General features: G+C 37.4%; 1 protein-coding gene across 1 annotated transcript in view; it reads left to right on the forward strand.

The window, feature by feature from the left end:
* Positions 1-2,271: 2,271 nt before the first annotated feature.
* casr (calcium-sensing receptor) overlaps positions 2,272-20,203 on the forward strand; it is a 100,295-nt gene continuing 82,363 nt past the window's right edge. The window contains exons 1-2 of the mRNA XM_039746243.1: positions 2,272-2,312; positions 9,545-9,571. The gene's annotated coding sequence lies outside the window, so the exon portion shown is untranslated. The remainder of the gene's footprint in view (positions 2,313-9,544; positions 9,572-20,203) is intronic.

The following is a 20,203-nucleotide window of genomic DNA, read 5'->3' on the forward strand; positions in this document are numbered from 1 at the left end:
AAGGCCTAGGGGTGCATAAGTAGGCCGCACACAAATGTGAAAGAGAGAGAGAGAGAGAGCGAGCGAGCGAGCAAGACACCCAAAGCCAGACCATCCAACCTCAACTCTCCATATCATAAAAAAAACTTTTTTCATCCTCTTTAAAGAAAATAAAATGGTAAATTACAAATACACAATTTTTATACTATATACATCTATATATTAATACAAGAATGAGCATTGGCAACTCTTTACCTATTTTATGCTTAATGATCAAATTATAATTTTGAGCAATCAAAGACCAACTCATTAACCTCTGATTAGATTTACACATACCGTTTAAAAAGGTAATAGGATCTGTAAAAACAATTACAGGGAGTACAGATGAAGCAACATAAACTTCAAAATGTTGTAAGGCCAACAACTAAGCCAGGGTCGCTTTCTCTATAGTTTAGTTGAAGTTTGTTGATTTTTTGGAAAATAGGGATGTTCCACTCCATTCTCATTTTAGCAACCTAATGCTGACAGAAACTTTTGGACTCTGTACCTGAACTAGAATAAGTGTATTTGAAAATAGATGGATTAATTGTCTATTCTTTAGAGGCCCAATGTAGACGCAGGCAAGTGTGGATTTGAGTACGTGTCATTTGGTGGAATGGCAGCCCTTTGAGGTTTGGTCCTGCCAGATGCTAACAAGATGGACTTGGAGTTTTTTGCAAGATGCAATCCCACCATGCACTACCAACTTGTTATTCATATTTGGTTATGGTTTTCTCTCTCTGTTTCAATCGTGGGTTTTACTCTAAGGTCTCCCCCGTTACCTTCCTGTTTCTCAGTTCCAGTCACAGAATCGTGCTTCAAGTTTACAGCCAAAAAAGCTGGGAACTAATTCCAGGAGTAGTTGTCGGATTGGGTGTTGAGAAAGCACCTGGATCATAATTCTGCCTATGACTAATCATTTGAAGCTGTCATAAAATAGATCAAGCCTGAAATTACACACCCCAGGCCTATGGGTACAGCTCCACAGTATCTCTCTTTGATGTGATAAAACTGATGGAGCGCCACCCTGCGAACCACCACCCTGTTATGTTGTCAAATTTTAAATGGATAGAAGAATAGTTAGATTTGTTCTTGTATTTATCCATCCATCCATTATCCAACCCGCTACATCCTAACTATTATTCAATGACATTTCATCTTGTAAAAATATAAAAGGGCTTGAAAGAAGTATCAAACTTTTATTCCACTATTTACTAAGCATATGGAAACGTAACTGGCAACTCACTACATTGCACCTCCAACACTGACGTTATTACTGTTTTCTGTCGATTGGTACTGCCTTGTCAAAATAAGCCACATATACAAATATTTGCACTTTTAAAAGTGAAACTGTCGAAATGAATGTAATATTTTTATGATATGACTCACCATCAGCCAAAATTTTTTTTCTAAGGTTGCACATACCAATCTTGTTCAGCTTACAATCACAGCAATGCTGGAAAAAAAACAGATTAAAATGGGAAAGGCATTGGATTGAGGCAGTGGATATGTTTGGATATGGCTTAAACGGCAAATAATAATTTTAGTAGGTTCTGCTTCAATCAATTTAATTTTATTTATTTATTTAAGAATCTTATTTATTGACGTTTTAGAAGAAATATATTGCGCATGCGCAGAAGCACATTTCGATAGGTTGCCTTGTTTGGACAGATGCACATTTCGATAGGTTGCGTGGTCCGACAGAACACAGTGTTTCCCTTTATCTACACATATAGCCTTCATGAAAAGTATTTTATGGTCATCTACTCATACCTCGATTCATGTTGTGAGCCAATTCTTTCCATTATAGCGTCACTGAGAACCGGAGCTTATCCCGACAGAATGGAGCAAAGAGCAAGAACAATAAACCAACTTTTTGTTGTCGTAATGCTCCAAATAAGTCAACAGCTTCAGCCTCGTTTTAAATGCCCAGTTTGTTCAAGAGTCTGCGTGGATTAAACACGACTATTTTAATTACTCTCTTCGTTTAACAATACACACATTTCCTAAACATTTGGCACCTGTTCTCGTAAATAGATATCCAAAACATCGGGTAAAACCGAGATATCTCTCTTTACATGACATGACATTTAATTTTATAAAGCGAATTAATTGACGACGTAACGCACCCTGCGCGCAGTAAGAAAGTCTTCTTAGCAGATGCTGATAGTTGAAATGAGGCTGGTTTCCAGAGAGAGCGACAAAAAATGCAAAAAGCTGTGGAAGAAAGCCGGATAAGGGAGGCGCAAAGAAGCGATCTGAGCTGCACACTGCGGACCGCGGCGGAGCGGCAGGTGAGAAGTTTTAGAGCAGGAGGAGGACCTCAAAATAAGTGAGTAAGACGGTGTTTTGGAATTAATTTGGAAAAGACATGCACGGCATAAAGGTGACCCATTTATGACAGTATATGCGTAAATGTAATAATGGAATGTGTGATTCCGTCATTTTAGAAAAAGAAAAAAGTATACTCGGTATAGATGTGCTTTGAGCTTTGCTTTACAAAACGACAAAAGTGAAGCCACCCAGACAGAATAAGAGCGAAAAAGTGTAGAAACGAAGAAAAAGTAGCTGGTTGCCATGCAGGTTAGCTTAATACTGTCATCTGACAACGGGCATTGCGCACGACTGGATGCCGACGTCCTGAGCCCCGCTACCGCGCTCTCTCCTTAGCCGTTCAGCGGCTCCCCGAGTGCCACTGGGGTCACCTGCGGTCCAGTGAGTCCGTTCGGGGGACAATATGGAGGTCGAGAGGCAGAAGATTTACTAGAAAGCGAAGCGGTGGTCTGTCGGTTTTTATAAGAAAAAACGGCGGGTTGTGATTTTAATTAACTCAATGAATGAATGCGGCTACATAATCATTTTATTGTTTGTTTTATAAAGGTCGTATCGGTACTTCTACTACTATAGTAATAATAATAATAATAATTAGTATTCGTCATTGTATTTACTCCCACTAAACTTATTCATCACAGAACATCGCTAAAAAATCAACTGCTTACATATCAAGGAAAATGGGTACAATGGTAATAATTATTACTGTTATCATTCATTATTACTGTTAGAAATATTCCTTTTTACTGAGAGGATGTAGCAAGAATGTAAGCATTTTAGAATTCTTGCTATTGTTTGTTCTATCCGTAATAAAAAAAGGACTTAAAAAGAAAAGGAAACGCATTATGATTATCACTAATATTTATCTGGTTGTATTTGTAACCAGCACATTGGAATTCTTGTCTGCTTTGCTGTTTTATATTATGTAGTGTACATTATTATTATTACTGCTATTATTTTTAGTATTATTGTGGTTGTGTGTAGTAGCTGTTAAAGATATAAAATGCATCAAAAGTTTTGACAGCTTAGAATAACCTCTTTTGGAAATGTGTTAAGATATTTTTATTGCAATATTTCAGAACTTGTTTTGGTAAAACTAAATCACTGTGCGATTTTACAATGGAGTGTTTATTAGACTGAGCAGAAGGAAGGGAGCAATGCAGTTTACTTAGCACCTATGTATCAGTGTATGCACACTCTTAAAAATAAAGATGCCAAAGCCGTTATTCAGATCAAAGCCATAGGGGAACCATTTTTGCTTCCCAAAAGAACCTTCCAAATAAAAGATCCAGAAAGAGCCATTTATATAGGTCGTAATAGGGTCCATAAATAACCTTGAATAGACGAAAAGAGATTTGTTAAATGCCAAATGAATATGTGCTTTTAAAAGGTCAGGTTTTTCTAATCTGTTAGTATTCTGCTGGTAGCTCACTATACTTAGCAACTTTTTTTTTAATCCATATGCAAAGAACCCCCTCATAAAATGAAATTGTTCTTTATCAAGCACAATCCAATTAATTGCAGTTACAGAGGCAATATTTCTAAAAGTGTGGTTAACAGTTACTTTTCATTTGAACCAGCACTTGATGTTAACTTCGTAAGGAATGTATTTTGGGGTACCAAAAGGGCTTAAACTAACCACATTTACTGGATGCCTTATTAACCTAAATGGTGTGTAAAGTATTTAGCACACTGACAGTACAAAACTCAGCAACCTGCACTCTAAAAATATGGGGTTTTATTGGCACTGGGTTGTGTGGTTCCTTATAGAGACATTGCTTGACAAAGAACTATTTCATTCTGGGAAAAGGTTCTTTGCATATGTAATTGTTTCTATGGGTTTTGAAATGAGTCCTAAAACAGAAATCTTGAATGTATAGTATAAGCCTACCTGCCTCATAGAAGGATACAACAGATCAAGAAAACTTAATCTCAATGTTTGTTACTGTATTCAGCAAGAGTCTCTTAAAACAATTAATCCATTGATATTTTTACAAGTCTGCTACCATCTATTCATATTTATGGAGCCTAATATGGATCCAGAATTAACAAAGGCTTTTCTGGAATCTTCTTGGTGATGTTTCTATAGGGGACCAAAAATACTTCCTTGTATAACATCACTCTGAAGCCACTGAGGCACCTTTATTTTTTAAGAGTGTGAAACAATGCCGTCCTTTCGTAAATGATCACTTTCTTTTATGTATGTAAAGGATATAGCTTTGTTTGTCTTAAATCCTCTGATGTGGGTCAGTTTGTCACATTTGCTTTCTGTAGCATACAGCACTTAGACTCCACCACATGAGCCCCATAATTTACTACTATTTGTTTTTCCCAGTTTATGCTAGTTGCCTTTAGTCCAGGGTTTATTTTTTCTTTATTGCTAAGTTCCATCAGGTATATGGATACAATTGTAAACTGTAAACTCTACCTGCCATAAAAATCTGTCATATGGCATTTTTAAATACACTTAATCCAGTTCAGCTTTGCTTTGTGTTCTGCTTTCATCAGCCTAGTCCTACTCCCATTAAGCACACTACTCCACATAACTGTCAAAAACATTACACGTCAATGGCAGAGAGGCTCCTTTAGATGTCAGAATCAGAGACGGTTCTTTGTATTTCTTTCACACACCTCTCACACTTGCTACCACTGCTGTATCCACACTTCTCTCTGCACTCAACATGACACTGAAGCAGCTCATCCTCCCTACTTTCTCCAAAACAACTCCATTGCCAGTATGTAAATTTATACTTACTACGTCAACATCCTGCAGTCATTTAACACAATACCTACAAATAAAGGGCACACATGGCGCCTGCCTCCTACTCTTTACAACAGTACAACTTTTTATGCAAATGCTTCCGACAAACAGTGCATTGAGTCTCACTCAACACCTTTACCGTGAACGGCACATGGCCATGCACCCACGTCCTCCATGTGTCCAACCGCTTCACCTCCAACCATGATCTTGGTCTTTCCTGTATTTACCTTGTGGCTTTTCTCTTTAAAACTAGATTACCTTCTCAGTATCTTCTTGTTCAATTTCACTTCAGGTTTTTCCATTAAATAAAAATCATTAGCATACAACAGCCCGCATGGCATTGCAGTGTTTTAGATACTTCTCTGGTTGCCACCTCCATTACTGTCAAAAAAAGCAACAGCCTTAGAATGCATCCCTGGTAAAGCCCCACCTTCACTTCAAAACTTTCACTAGCCTCGTCTGTTGTTCTGACCACATTGACATCATCGCAGAGACTAACCATTCATCCACACTTTCTCAGTACCTCCCTCACCATCTCTCATGGCACACTCTTATATACCTTTTACAACTCTCTAAATGCTTATTGCAGCTTCTTCCCTTTCAACTGATGCTTTTCCTGCATTTGTGTAACAAAATAAATTACATCTGTTGTTCCATGCAGGCATGAGAACCAACTGCATTTCATTAACTTTCATTTGATCCCACATTTTTTTTGCTTTATATATATATATTTCTCAACAACAACAACAACATTTATTTATATAGCACATTTTAATACAAATGACTTAGCTCAAAGTGCTTTACTGGAGGAAGAAAGATAAAAAAAGACAAAATAAATAAGAATTAAAATAACCACCTTCGTCACCTACTCTTAGAGCTTGTTTGCTCAATACAACCCACACTCCAATGGATCACCCCTTCTGTTGTATACTGGAATAAGCACACTACTTTTCCAACCTTTAGCTATCTTACCTTTTCACACAATCATCTTATCTTCAGCAACTTCGCTGCCTACAACATATCTGACACCACTCCAGTGGGGCACGTGTTTTACTTATCTTCATCTTTTTCAGTACTTTTGCAGCCTCCTCCCTTGAAATCTTACAGCTTGGTACTTCTATCGTCACACAAAGAATATTATTATTCCATTTATTTTGCTCATTCAACAACTTTTTCATGTGCTTCTTTCAGGTATCCTTAACCCAGTGGTGCCCCTAGCCAAACTGGGGCCCAAAGTAGAATCTTCTTCTTGGACTCCTCTACCCCCCCAAACTCCCCAACCTGTTTATAAATAAGTAATGCATAAACAAAGAAGCACATATCACAAACTTAACTATAATTTTTTAAAGTAAAAAAAACAACTTTTTTTAAACAATCAAAACTTGAAAGTGAATGCTTATGGGTTTCTTCAATTTATTGAATTTCACAACAACACATGTCTACATTTAATGGAGGCAAAGTCATCTATTAGGTCATCACACGACAGTTTCTCAGCAGAGTCTGAATTGATGCTCATAAGTTTTCATTCCATGAATGACTTCAAGTATGTCTTGATGATGTTTTGAAACAATATGCTCAGCAGATGGAGGGTTGCTCCAATCCGGAGAGCAACACATAGACTTGGATTTTAATGGTAATTAATGGCTATGATATATAAATTGATTTGTTACCTTTATAAATGAAGGCCTGATTATTAATAATAACGATAAAAGATAGCGTGTCAGTGAACTATTACTCTTTTTTACTTGATATAGCCACCAGTATCACGTGTGACGTGATACAACAACAACAAAACAACAATTTTAATACCATTAATACTACTACTACTACTACTACTACTACTACTACTACTAATAATAATAATAATATAATGCAACTACTACTCCTACTACTACTATTAATAATAACCTACTATGTAATAAAACACTAAGGTCTGTGTGTTCAATCCCTCAGAGCAATCTGATTGGTCAGTTTGGCTTTGGTGTGTATGGTTAGTTTGGCTTTGGTGATGCAATGAAAGAGGAAGTGCGAATGTGAGATGACCGAGGAGGAATAAAGGCCTATGTTGAGAGAGTCACCTTCAAAGACAGCAAGTATACAACCAGATAGGAGGCAAGAAAAGTGTCTCAAAATTAATGATGGAGTCTGAGGAACAGGCTTTACGTGAACGTGCTTGAGAGACAGAGCACCAGTGAAGAGATGTTCACACACATGTGGATACAGAAGAATGGTGCTGAAGGTATATGTAAGACATAAGATAGAATATCCATCCATCCATTTGCCAACCCGCTGAATCCGAATACAGGGTCACGGGGGTCTGCTGGAGCCAATCCCAGCCAACACAGGGCACAAGTCAGGAACCAATCCTGGGCAGGGTGCCAACCCACCGCAGATAAGATAGAATAATTAAAAATATTTGCTACTACCTGTCTTTGACAGTTACCATAGCTATTAATATGTAATATTACTGTAGTACTACAATACTACTACTAATGAAAAAAAAATCAGATGTGAGTGGCAGTAGGCTTTGCGCCCTAGGAATCAAGTTACCTGAACTATTTTATAACATTTCAGTAATTATTACCCACTCTGATGCTGATCTTTCTGAAGAATTTATAACTAATTGCAGAATTACGACACTTGAGGATTGCACAATTTGGCTCAAAAACTAATCAGCACATCGTCATCTCATAACAAGCTTATGTTTTGTGGTTGATACTTTTCCGTCCAGGCATTTTAGCTCTAGACCGTCCTCAAGTAACTGTGACACACAGACACACACCCATCATCGAGATATCAATTTTTTCAGTATCAGGGGTCCCTAAAACATCGAGATCCATCAAAAACCGGAGATCAAAACTTTTGACTAATCTAAAGCTTTCACTCCTCCCTAATAGACAATAGGTTATGGTTAGGTGCAAAGCAAAAAAAAAAATTAATAAATAAAAACTACTACTACTACTACTGAATGTGCTTAATAAACTTACTGCAGTAAATACAGGGTCAACATGAAGCTGAATGTTTAGCTATTTAAAAAACGAACATGTGAACTTATCTGAACTTCATTTTGTCCTCCCAATGACATTAGATAGATAGATAGATAGATAGATAGATAGATAGATAGATAGATAGATAGATAGATAGATAGAGATAGCAATAAGGCATTAATTAAATCAGTAATATTAGCTGCCAATTAAATTAACCAACATCTGAAATCAAAGAGATAACTTCTCTTTTTGTATGTCAAAGTTGCTTGTGTGGTGCTTTTCCACAATTCAGCCAATAATTAACTAGTGAGCAAGAAAATGGTTAAGTTTAAAATGTGTCCTCAATACAACACTTAGGGCGATTCAGATGAGGGTTAACATTAGCAGCCTTTAACAATGGGTAAGGGTCCTGGGGTCCTTATGGTGGAAATAAATAATCCTTAACCATGTGTCAAATAGTTACTGTAACATCAGATAAAATTTATTAAACACTCTAACAAATCTGTTACACATAATGCTATTGTTATTCCATTGTTACTCCAGTAAACTGCTAGCTTTAGTACAGAGGCAATTGATGTAACTTTAGCTACCTTACTGGAAGGTGGACAAATTTATATTTCTAAACATATCTGCAGCTAGTGCAGAATGAGCTGCTTCTTCATGCTTTAATTGTTTTCCTTTTCTGTGCTCCGGACTGGTGAGATGGTAAAGCCATGTCTATTCTCGTTAATGGAAAATTATCATAATAGGTGACTGTCAACAACTTTAGTTTGACAATTCATGAAACAGCAGTAACCCCAGAAATAAAACTTTTTGTTGCTTTGGAGAAATATGACCATGTTTACAAACTTCATACTCCCTGTCAAAACCTTTTGTCTTTGTAATGTTATGAAAATTGAAATAAACCCCAAGAGCTTGGCTAAAGGAAGGACAGAGGATTTTGAATAGGAATCTAATCAACTGACCAACACATCTTTTAGTGGTGACAAATAAAGAGGATGTTTTGTTTTCCTTCTAACAAAGACTATATAAGTGTCCTTGATGTGCAGAGGATAAACACAACTCCAATCTTAGTTTCTTTTTAAATGGAAGACTAGCATATTTTCTATTTATATTGGCATCTTCTTTTGATAATACACTGACATTGTAATATCTTGAAGCTACAGATTTATAGATGTTCTGAACACTACTTTCTTAAATGGTTATCTACTCTAATGAACATTCTTTGTAGATCATTTCCAAATCCGTGTTAAGGTAATTAATGTTTTACATCTTCACAAAGTACATTATGAAAAGCTATACCATGAATTTATGTTCTGTCTGTTTTCTTTGTGGATATTTGGTGAACAGAGTGCTCAATTCTCTTATTTTAAAGAGCTGTGTTAACACTTTGGTTTTGATGGAGCCCTGCCTTTTTCTAATAGTTTGCTTTTCTTAAATTCCTTAGGTGGTCTATTGCACCTTCTTAGACATGGTGAGTTGGCTTGGAGTTTCATTGTGAGTATTCTTATGAACATGTTTAAGTCATATATTTTGGTAATATTCTCTGGATTTTATTATATGCTTGCCTATTAGGAATACCTTTTGCAGATCCTTACTGAAGATCAGTATTTCTCCTTTCTCTACTGACTTTTATCTTTTTGTTCATTTCACCCAAGGTGAACCATCAATGTTGTTAAGCCATTACTTGAACTCTCCCTTTCAGTCTATAACAAGTACATAGCTTGTGATGCCTCCGCAGTTGAATTTGAATGTTTTTTTGTTTTTTTTTGGCATTTGTTTGAAAATTTCCAGCTTATCTACTTCCTACTACCCAAAAACATGATGGACATTTAATTGCTCACTCTAAATCGCCCTGCTTGGGCTGTGTTGTGTGTGCCCTCGGATGGACTGCTTTGTCATCAACAGCTGGTTATTTGCCTCCTAGTTCCTCACCTCTTTGTCCCTGGCTATCTGGAGTGGTAATGGGCATATTCAATAATGAATGGAATTATGGGAATATGAAAATGGATCGCTGGATGTATAATGAAAATAAGGCTCCAATTATTTCCATTTGTGTTGCATTAGTGTAGATTAGTGCTTTTCATGTTTTCCAGTGCAATGGAGAGTGTTGGTAAGTTGTGAATAAACAGTATTACAATTTCAGTTATTAGGTTTTATTTAACAGTGTAATACTGTCATCTTGCTTCACTGTTTGTCTGTGGTATAGAGTTAGTTAGAGTGCATTATCGTGGCTGGGTACAAGGAGGCAATCCATGCAGTTATCCCATGCATCACAGTATCTCCTGCAGATCTACACACAGTAAAGGTCCATATGATACAAAGTTTATTAAACCACACTTAATGCATTTTGTTCATTAAATGTAAGAAGGACCCATCCCCCATATCAGTTCTTGAATTTAAGGCAATGTGGCGGAATTTTGGTAAGGCCTCCAAGGATATAGGCTTTCTAGTCAAGTAAGATACTGGTGTTTGAAAATGTAAAATTTACAGTATTGTCAGTGTTATGCAGAGTAAATGAATTAATCATGCAGTTAAATCCAAATCACTTTTATTAACCAGTACTTAATGTACAGGAATTTAGCTGGTAGCTAAACACAACATCACATGCGAATCTACTCTCTATGTATAAAATCCTAAGCCTAAAAGTGCGATTTTGTGCAATGATTTTATGTGACTTTTTTGTCACGCTTTAAATTGGGCTTATTTTAAAACCTACATATATATGTTTGGTATAATTCTTTTCAGAATTTAACGAACTTTAATATGTTGTTGTTAGGTTTTCAGATTCTTATTCCGTTAAACTAAAATATCAAGAAAGTCGTGGTTTTTAACATCAAGAAAGTCGTGATTTTTATTTTTGATCGAATAAACTTTCTTTCACAGGAACAAACTATTAAAAAAAATGATCTATTCATAACACCAATGTTTGTATTTAGGTGATTTAGTTAGCTGAAGGTCGAGTTACGATGACCCTTTGCATACCACTTTAGTTTTCACATGATTTTTCCTGTTATTTAAATGAATAATTGTTTTAAAAAATGTTTTTTTATCTATAAGAATGTCAGTTAAAACGAATGGATCGTTTATTTAGTCTCTTATAAATACTCATCGAGCACAGTGGACCTCAGTTTAAATGGGAATATGCCAATCAGTAAGAGAGTAAATATTTTATTATCATTTCATGATTTTTACTCCGTTAAATAATAATGAATTTTTCTTTTACATATTTATATAATTTTGTAATTTTGACTCCAATAAATAATCATTTTTCTTTTGTACATTTAGAGATTTTACAAATATTCTGGCTGCAACTGGGGGTTGGCCCCCTAGTAAAATAAATAACAAGTTAAGCAACTTACATAATAAACAGTTGCAGATTAGTGCAATTATAAAGGAAATGAGCCAATGATGTGCTAGTGAAAGCGTGTGTGTGTACTGTATAGTGTGAATGCATAAGCACACATGTACACAAATATATTGTAGCCCTCTAGTCATTCTTTATCTCTAAATGTCTATCTCTCTCTTGTTCCCCAGCTAATGTGTAGTGAGTGTACTGATTCAAAATGGCTTCCATTACATCATCCAGGTGGATGTTACAATATAGGTGGTGGATGAAGTGGCTCCCCATTCACTCACTAAGGCGCTTTGTAAAGAATTATTATTATGTTCATATACTGTACATACAATACACACACTGAAACCTTCATGCAGTATATGAGGGAACACATGAATAAACGAGGAAGACAATCTAAATTATTGGGTGAGATGAGTCAGTGGTGATGTTTTTGACATGGTTTATGACACGTGATGCATACAGGTCTGCAACAGATGCAAGAGCACAGCCAAGCATTTTCTCAGCATTATTTTTGAAGTGGACAAATCAGACAGTAATGGAGAATGTAATCACACTTTCAGTCACAGCTTTATAAAATTGTACAACAATGAACTGGGAAATATTTAAGTCACAAAAAGTACATTTGCTGCTGAGTCTTCTTAGTGATGGAAGTGGTGGTAATGTCCCAGCTGAGAGTGTTTGTGATACTGTAGTTGTGCCCAAAAATTTGAAGAGGGAGAGGTTATAACTGCTGTTTGCAAAAGTCAATTAAAGTTTCCACAGTTTTGGTGGTATTGAGTACCAGGGCTTTTGTAGCAATCAAGACAAAAATCCAGTTACCTCCTTTTTTTATATGTTGTTTAATTTCCATTAGTAATTAGTCCATAGATAGTGGTGTGATCGGCAAACGTAATGAATTTTACTAAAGGGGCAGTGGACCTACAGTCATTATTGTACAGGGAATAGTGTGGGGGAGAAAGTAGGGGCTACCGGGTGGATTACTACTATGAGAATAGTATAGTCAAGTTGAAGTTTGCTGCCAGAGACAGTAAGATACAGTCAGATGTACTGCATGTACTGTCGCTTAATGACTATTTATACCAGGGGTACCCAACTCTGGTACTGGAGGGCCGCAGTGGCTGCAGCTTTTCATTCTAAACTTTTTCTTAATTAGTGACCAGTTTTTGCAGCTAATTAACTTCTTTTGAATTAATTTTAATTGACTTGGTTTTTCCTTAATTAGCAGCCAAACAATATTGAGATACAAAATGAACCTAAAACATGACCAGCAACTGTCACCAACACACAATATCTGAAAATAAAGAGAGATGAAGGTCACAGGGATGTTGATCTGCTCAGGTCCCTAAAACATTTTAACAGAGCTCTTAGAAAAGAGAAAATCAACAGTTTCAGAAATGCATGCTATTGCACAATGAGAGTAGTGACAAGGCATGAAATTAAAGAATGGGTTTAATTAACAACAAAAATTTGCATTTAATTAAGCAACTGGTTGGAGTGAAATTGATCAGAGTTTGAGGCCCTGAATTAGTTGGTCTTCTGTTGGCTCACTCACTTCACGTTTCATTTCAGTTTGGGTGTCATTTAAGCAAAGAAAAGAAGCAATTCATAGGAATGATGAAGAAATTCAGGGGAACAACTCTTAAAAAAACAAGTCAAATAAAATGAAAGGAAAAGGAGTTAATTAGCAGCAGAAACAGGTCACTAATTAAGGAAAACCTGTGGCCACTGCGGCCCTCCAGGACTGGAGTTGGAGACCACTGGTTTATAACATTATAGGACATGAGAGAAAGAAGAATCTGCATTGCTATGATTCTTAGTTTTCATTTCAATTTATTTTGCATTCTGTCTTTCTTTCTTTATTCCTGTTTGCTCAGGGTGGTAACTTTGAATTCCTTCATACATTAAACCCTGGGAATGAGACAACCAGTTGTTTTCAAATAAAGTGAACAGCTTCAGGATTATATTATTTTTGTCTTTTGCTAATATCTTGGCACTATTGCCTATCAGCTTCAGGGACATGGATTAAAATCCTGGTGTAGTCACTGTGTACAGTAGGTGATGTCTGCTTGTTCATTCTGTGTTTGTATGAGTTCAGTTACTTTGGTTTCCTCCCTCATACCAAACACATGGTAGGGGGATTAATAGTCCTGAATAGGCCTCTAAGTGAGTGTGAGCTTTGTGTCAGCAAGCCCCACAATGGGCCAGAAATGAGCTGTGTAATGTCAGCTTTTCATGAAAATGCCAACAACAGCGCTACAGTACTAGCACAATATTTACAGATATTTACACTTTTCTGTCTTTTTCCAATAATTCACTTTTTCTTGAGGGTAATATTTAACATGGTAGCTTTATTACAAATTACACAGACACGTTGGCAAAATCAGTATGACATTTAGTATGGGATTTGTTAAAGCAGTGTTACTCTTTGTGATGTGCCATCTACTGGAATAAAAAATGTAATTCATTTTATAAAAATGTTTGTGATGTGCCATCTTTTGGAATGATACACACCTAGCAGCTGGACAGTCACACCAGACACACAAACACTTATCCTCTTATTAGGGTGTATAAATAAATATACAATGGGTACGGAAAGTATTCAGACCCACTTCAATTTTTCACTCTTTGTTATATTGCAGCCATTTGCTAAAATCATTTAAATTATTTTTTTTCCTCATTAATGTACACACAGCACCCCATATTGACAGACAAAAAAATAATTTTTGAAATTGTTGCAGATTTATTAAAAAAGAAAAACTGAAATATAACATGGTCCTAAGTATTCAGACCCTTTGCTCAGTATTTAGTAGAAGCACCCTTTTGAGCTAATACAGCCATGAGTCTTCTTGGGAAAGATGCAACAAGTTTTTCACACCTGGATTTGGGGATCCTCTGCCATTCCTCCTTGCAGATCCTCTCCAGTTCTGTCTGGTTGGATGGTAAACGTTGGTGGACAGCCATTTTTGCAGTGATGAGCAGTGTCTGGTTGTCTCCACACATACCGCTTAGAATTAAGGCCAAAAAGTTCTATCTTGGTCTCATCAGACCAGAGAATCTTATTTCTCACCATCTCAGAGTCCTTCAGGTGTCTTTTAGCAAACTCCATGCAGGCTGTCATGTGTCTTGCCTCTCCTCAGTGTGTGGAGACAACCAGGCACTGCTCATCACTTGTTCAATACAGTCCCCACAGTGAAGCATGGCGGTGTCAGCTTCATGCTGTGGGGTTGTTTTTCAGCTGCAGGGACAGGACAACTGGTTGCAATCGAGGGAAAGATGAATGCGGCCAAGTACAGGGATATCCTGGACAAAAACCTTCTCCAGAGTGCTAAGGACCTCAGACTGGGCCGAAGGTTTACCTTCCAACAAGACAATGACCCTAAGCACACAGCTAAAATAATGAAGGATTGGCTTCACAACGACTCTGTGACTGTTCTTGAATGGCCCAGCCAGAGCCCTGACTTAAACCCAATTGTGCATCTCTGGAGAGACCTAAAAATGGCTGTCCACCAACGTTTACCATCCAACCTGACAGAACTGGAGAGGATCTGCAAGGAGGAATGGCAGAGGATCCCCAAATCCAGGTGTGAAAAACTTGTTGCATCTTTCCCAAGAAGACTCATGGCTGTATTAGCTCAAAAGGGTGCTTCTACTAAATACTTAGCAAAGGGTCTGAATACTTAGGACCATGTGATATTTCAGTTTTTCTTTTTTAATAAATCTGCAACAATTTCAAAAATTATTTTTTTTGTCTGTCAATATGGGGTGCTGTGTGTACATTAATGAGGAAAAAAATTAATTTAAATGATTTTAGCAAATGGCTGCAATATAACAAAGAGTGAAAAATTGAAGGGGGTCTGAATACTTTCCGTACCCACTGTATATACATGGTATAATTATTTAAAGTATGCATACATTTACAAAACAGAATGTTTTAAATAAATAACCAGCATCATTTTCTTAGTGAATAAGATCTAGAAAGACTTTAAGCAAGTTTGAAGAGTCTATTTATGGTAGTATGACATGATTCCTTTAATAGCCTTTCATTGCCTCACTTTCCCCAGTACTATTACTCTCAGGTACTGAGCAGGATTGTAGACATGTTTAATGAATCAATAATAAGACTGAGAAGGAAATACATAGGCCAATTCCTTCAAGTCTGTCTCTTTTCATTTGTTGGGTGCTAGTTGTATCATTTTTGGAGTTATTATTTTGATTCAGAATTATATTAAATAATTTTTTACCTAGATAGTATGTGAGATGCCACAGGAGTATTTTCAACTGCCGTTCACCTAAAGTGTGAACCTAACCATCTAGAGTGCCTCAGATTACAAGACCACAGTGCAGCATTTGCCGGTGGTTAACATTAGCTGCTAAAAAGGTTAGAAATAGGAAAGCTCACTCTCTATTCAATGAGGGATGATTGAACTCTTTGACCCTTGAAGGGTCTTTTGTTTGCTTTTTGGATTTCCTTTGCTATATTTCTGTTACACTCTGCTCAGCTAACCTGGCCTAAATCCCTAGCTTTGACGTCATTTCCGCCTTTAACTTTCCATAACCCACACTATATAACAGCACAACTGACGTTACATGTCTTCAGTAAATAGTCACATTTCTATCTAATGGTGTAATTTAAGAGCCTGTATCCTACTACTACTGAAAAAACAAAATCATAAATGCCATATAAAATAAACAGTAATTTGGGTTAATGACACAACACTGTTAATTCCCAAAACATCCTAGGAAATATGCACAGTAAACAAAGCTTCAAATGTTTACAAATGTTTTACCATGTAACTCTACCAGTTTTCTCTAGTCTTTGGAAAACCTGTGTGAAGTCAGTGTGACATTTTGGAGGGTAATTAAATTGCAGAAATTAGGACTGCACTATGAAAGTTTTTTGACAGATGATTCCCAATTCTGATAATGATGACTTCATTAAAAATACAGTCCAATACTGAATACAGAAACTGGTAACCTTGCCATACTTTATTTGATGTAAAACAGCAGTACTAGGGTGTTGTACAGTGTTAGCCATTATGAATGTAGTGAGAAGTCAAGCAAAATGACTCCTTTTATTGGCTCACTATAAAGATTACAATATGCAAGCTTTCGGGGCAACTCAGGTCCCTTCTTCAGGCAAGATGTAAAACAAACATTTTTTCATATTTTATTTTGCCTGAAATTGAAATGCGCCTTAGGATTGATGGCTTCTTACATATAATGGAAACAAAAAATTAATAGTAGTGTAGGGGGCACATGGGATAAACATTCCAACAAGGAGTTGGGAAGATACTTTACCTGGACTGGAAGCCCCGAGACATTCCATGGGCCTCATGTATAACGCCGTGCGTAGAACTCGCACTATAACATGGCGTAAGCACAAAAGCCGAAATGTGCTTACGCACAGAAAAATCCAGATGCAGGAATCTGTGCGTACTCCAACTTCCACGTTCTTCCGCTACATAAATCCCGATCAGCGTGAAAACTAACGCTCGTGCATGCGCATTATGTTACGCCCCAAATCCTCCCAGAATTACGCCTATTTGAATATGCAAATCAATATAAATCGCCCTTAAGCGCAGCCTTCTGTGAAAAGACAATGGGAAAAGCACGGGGGGAAATAAGAATTTCAGCGAATACTAAGTGGAGGCAAAGGAAAAACATACTATTTGTTCAAATAAGCCGTGGTATAATCAACAAAAGGAAGTTGATCGAGTGGCATAGCGTGTTGGAGAAACATGAAAGCTCACATCCACAAAATCGCACAGTGCCGGAAATAAAAAGAAGTAACATATCAAAGTCGCGTGGAAAGCCGAGTTGTAAGCCCACTGTCTGAGTGTCATATGAAAGCTTATTAGGGTACAGAGAAAAAAGCCACATGGTGGGGAAAAAGCACGAAATGTCCACTTCAATCTCGACATTTCCACTTTAATCACGTAGTTTATTTTGTCATTAAAGTAGAACATCATAAAATTCATCTTAAAATTGTTTAATTAACCAGTTTCTAAAATCACATCGTAATTAAAGTAGCACGTTAAATGCTTTGTTTTGTATTTGATTTTCTACTCGTATGTGCTCTATGTGTGTGAATCACTACTTGTTTCTTAAACCTGCTCTCTTCCTCCAACTGGACACAGAATCCATTACATTCGTGATATTACAGCTCTCTGAATAACTAAAATACTGAGATGTATACGTGATGTCATTTTCATGATGATAGGAGTTAAAGCACGTTATTAAACATGTTTCACTTGATGAAATAATTTATTGCAGCAGTACTCAGGGGCGGCTCTAAGCTTGTGGTGGCACTGGGCAGAGGAAGAATCAGTGGCTGGCTCCTTAGCCGCCAATGTCAGTAAAGTATCTTATGCGGTGGATGGCCACGTATGTTGCAGACACTAGCCGCCTCGTGCTCATGACACAAGCATTTAACTTTTGCCGAAATTTGTCGCTGCATTTTTAGCTGTGTTGTTATTTTCTCTTTCTGTTTTATATTCAATATATATTGGCGTAGCCGTCACTGCAGTCAGTGCTTTTCTTTCCCCAAGTAACGACGCCATACAATCAGCTCTGTAATAGGCGTTAAGCCATCTGTAAGCTTAAGCGCCGATTCTTCAAAGCGTTTAAAGAACATTGAAATATCTTCGTAGTACATGTTTAATTATTCTATCCTTAAAGACACTCCCAGTGAAGAATATAGATTATTTAAATGAAGTTAAAGTTTTATCTGTATAATTTAACAAACATATTTTGCTGCATTTCACCTTAAAAATGATATCGTCATCATATGTAAATACGCGCTTTATAAAGTGGCTCAGGTTGTGCGATATTATAACTATAGTGCAAGTTTACAGTGGGGTGATTGTACTTATAAGTACAAACAGTTCTACAAGGAGCACTTGATTGAGTGCATTTAAAGTTCTTGGGATAAAACTGTTTTGAACCGCGAGGTCCGTACAGGAAAGGCTTTGAAACGTTTTGCCGTGGCAGAGACAGCGTGTGCTTAATGCCGTATACCGATAATTCTCTTTCCGATCAGCTGCTGTTGTGATTCACACTCAGATACAGTGATATAAATACTCCGAGTGGTGCAGTGAGGGAAATATGGAAAAAGATGATCCGCTGTGGCAACTCCTAACGGGAGGAGCTGAAAGAAGAAGAAGAAGAAGTGAGAGTAACAACGCTAAAGCAGTTATGGCATTTGGAATACTATGGCTGTTCCCTGGACCATTATATTGTTACGAGTTAATTACAATCAGATGCATTACACTAATAAACAATATGCGGTTAGTTTCTGTGTATTTATAAAGCCGCGTCATGAAAATAATGAGTAACCACACAAGAACAGTAGCACTGCTTTGACGCTGGTGCCGCCAGTTTGCAAAACCGGCGGAGAACTTGCGTCTGACAAGACATGAGGTACCGTGGAAAAGTGCGTGGCTTTACGGCAAGTGTAGGTTTTATACATCGCGATTTGAACGTGGAAAAGTTCTTACGCAACATTTCTGTGCGTACGCACCGTTTATACATGAGGCCCCAGGTGAGAGAGGGAAGGATATCGTACCTGAATATCTCAGCCAATACAGAAGATAGTTCCTTACCCTGGTGGCAACCCCCAGATAAATGGACAGGCATCCTGAAAGTAAATATGTGTAGCACCATCCTTGACTGGGACAGGAGGTCAGGGAAGGACTCTCTGTGGGGGATGTTTTTTCCCCTAAGTCACTCAATGGCAGTGGCCCTCGATATTGGTGCCCATTTGGGAACCAGCAGGTAATGCCAGGAATTGTAGTCCGGCAGTGCAGCCCTGCAGGGGTCTGTGGGTGTGGCAAGAGGGCTCTACAAGGGGATATACTCCCTGCTATGTGGGACTTCCAACTACCAACAGCCCTGGCACCGGAAGAATTCCCGGATCCTCAATAAAATTGACTGCAGTTTGTTGTCTAGGCGAGTCGGAGCTGGTAGGAAGACGAGCAACACTCAACTAGAATAGGGCAGTGTAGTGGAAAGAGGAAAGGTGATTTGGAGGATTTTGTGCTTCATTTGTGAGGTATTGTGATAGAAAAAAACATTTATTTGAACCCGGGACAGTGTTGGTGTGTTCGTGTTGGGGTTTGGGGATATTTGGCAGCCTCTAGCATTCACAGTAGACAGGAAAGGCAAAAACATTTGGCGTGGGAGTGATCACTATATGCATGGCCACACTGTTAATTATTCTGTGTGGGCTAGAGTGTTGGGTTTAACTGATATAAATTACTGTTTAAAAACACAGGAAAATTGTATTAGTGTGCAAAAGTGGAAGAAGTTATTCAGTAAGTAGAGCGGCATTTAAAAAGTACTTCAGAGCTGAACTCAGACAAGATCTGACCAGTCAGATATCCTGTGATTGTGAAGTTCACATCCATGTCAGTGCACACTTTGGCATTGCATATGCACAAACAGAGGCTGGAAATGTGCTAATGCAACTTCCTACACAAACGTCTTGATTTATAAAAGAAAACTTGATGCAAGAGCTTGTATATATTTATGGCAACTCTTAATGACCTATGCATACACAACATTTTAGAGAAACTGGAAAATGATGACACCCTTGATCAAGAAGGGAAATGCAGCCAAACCAGTTAAATGATGACTCATGTGTAGTAATAATTCCTATCACTTCTCAGGAAACTGGCTGACAGGTTAAGAATATCTCAGCCAAGGTGCTCTGCTGAAAGCTATTAAAAGAGCAGTGAAGCACTACATTCA

The sequence above is a fragment of the Polypterus senegalus genome, chromosome 2 (assembly GCF_016835505.1).
Source record: "Polypterus senegalus isolate Bchr_013 chromosome 2, ASM1683550v1, whole genome shotgun sequence".
In the NCBI taxonomy this organism is placed as follows: Eukaryota; Metazoa; Chordata; class Cladistia; order Polypteriformes; family Polypteridae; genus Polypterus; species Polypterus senegalus.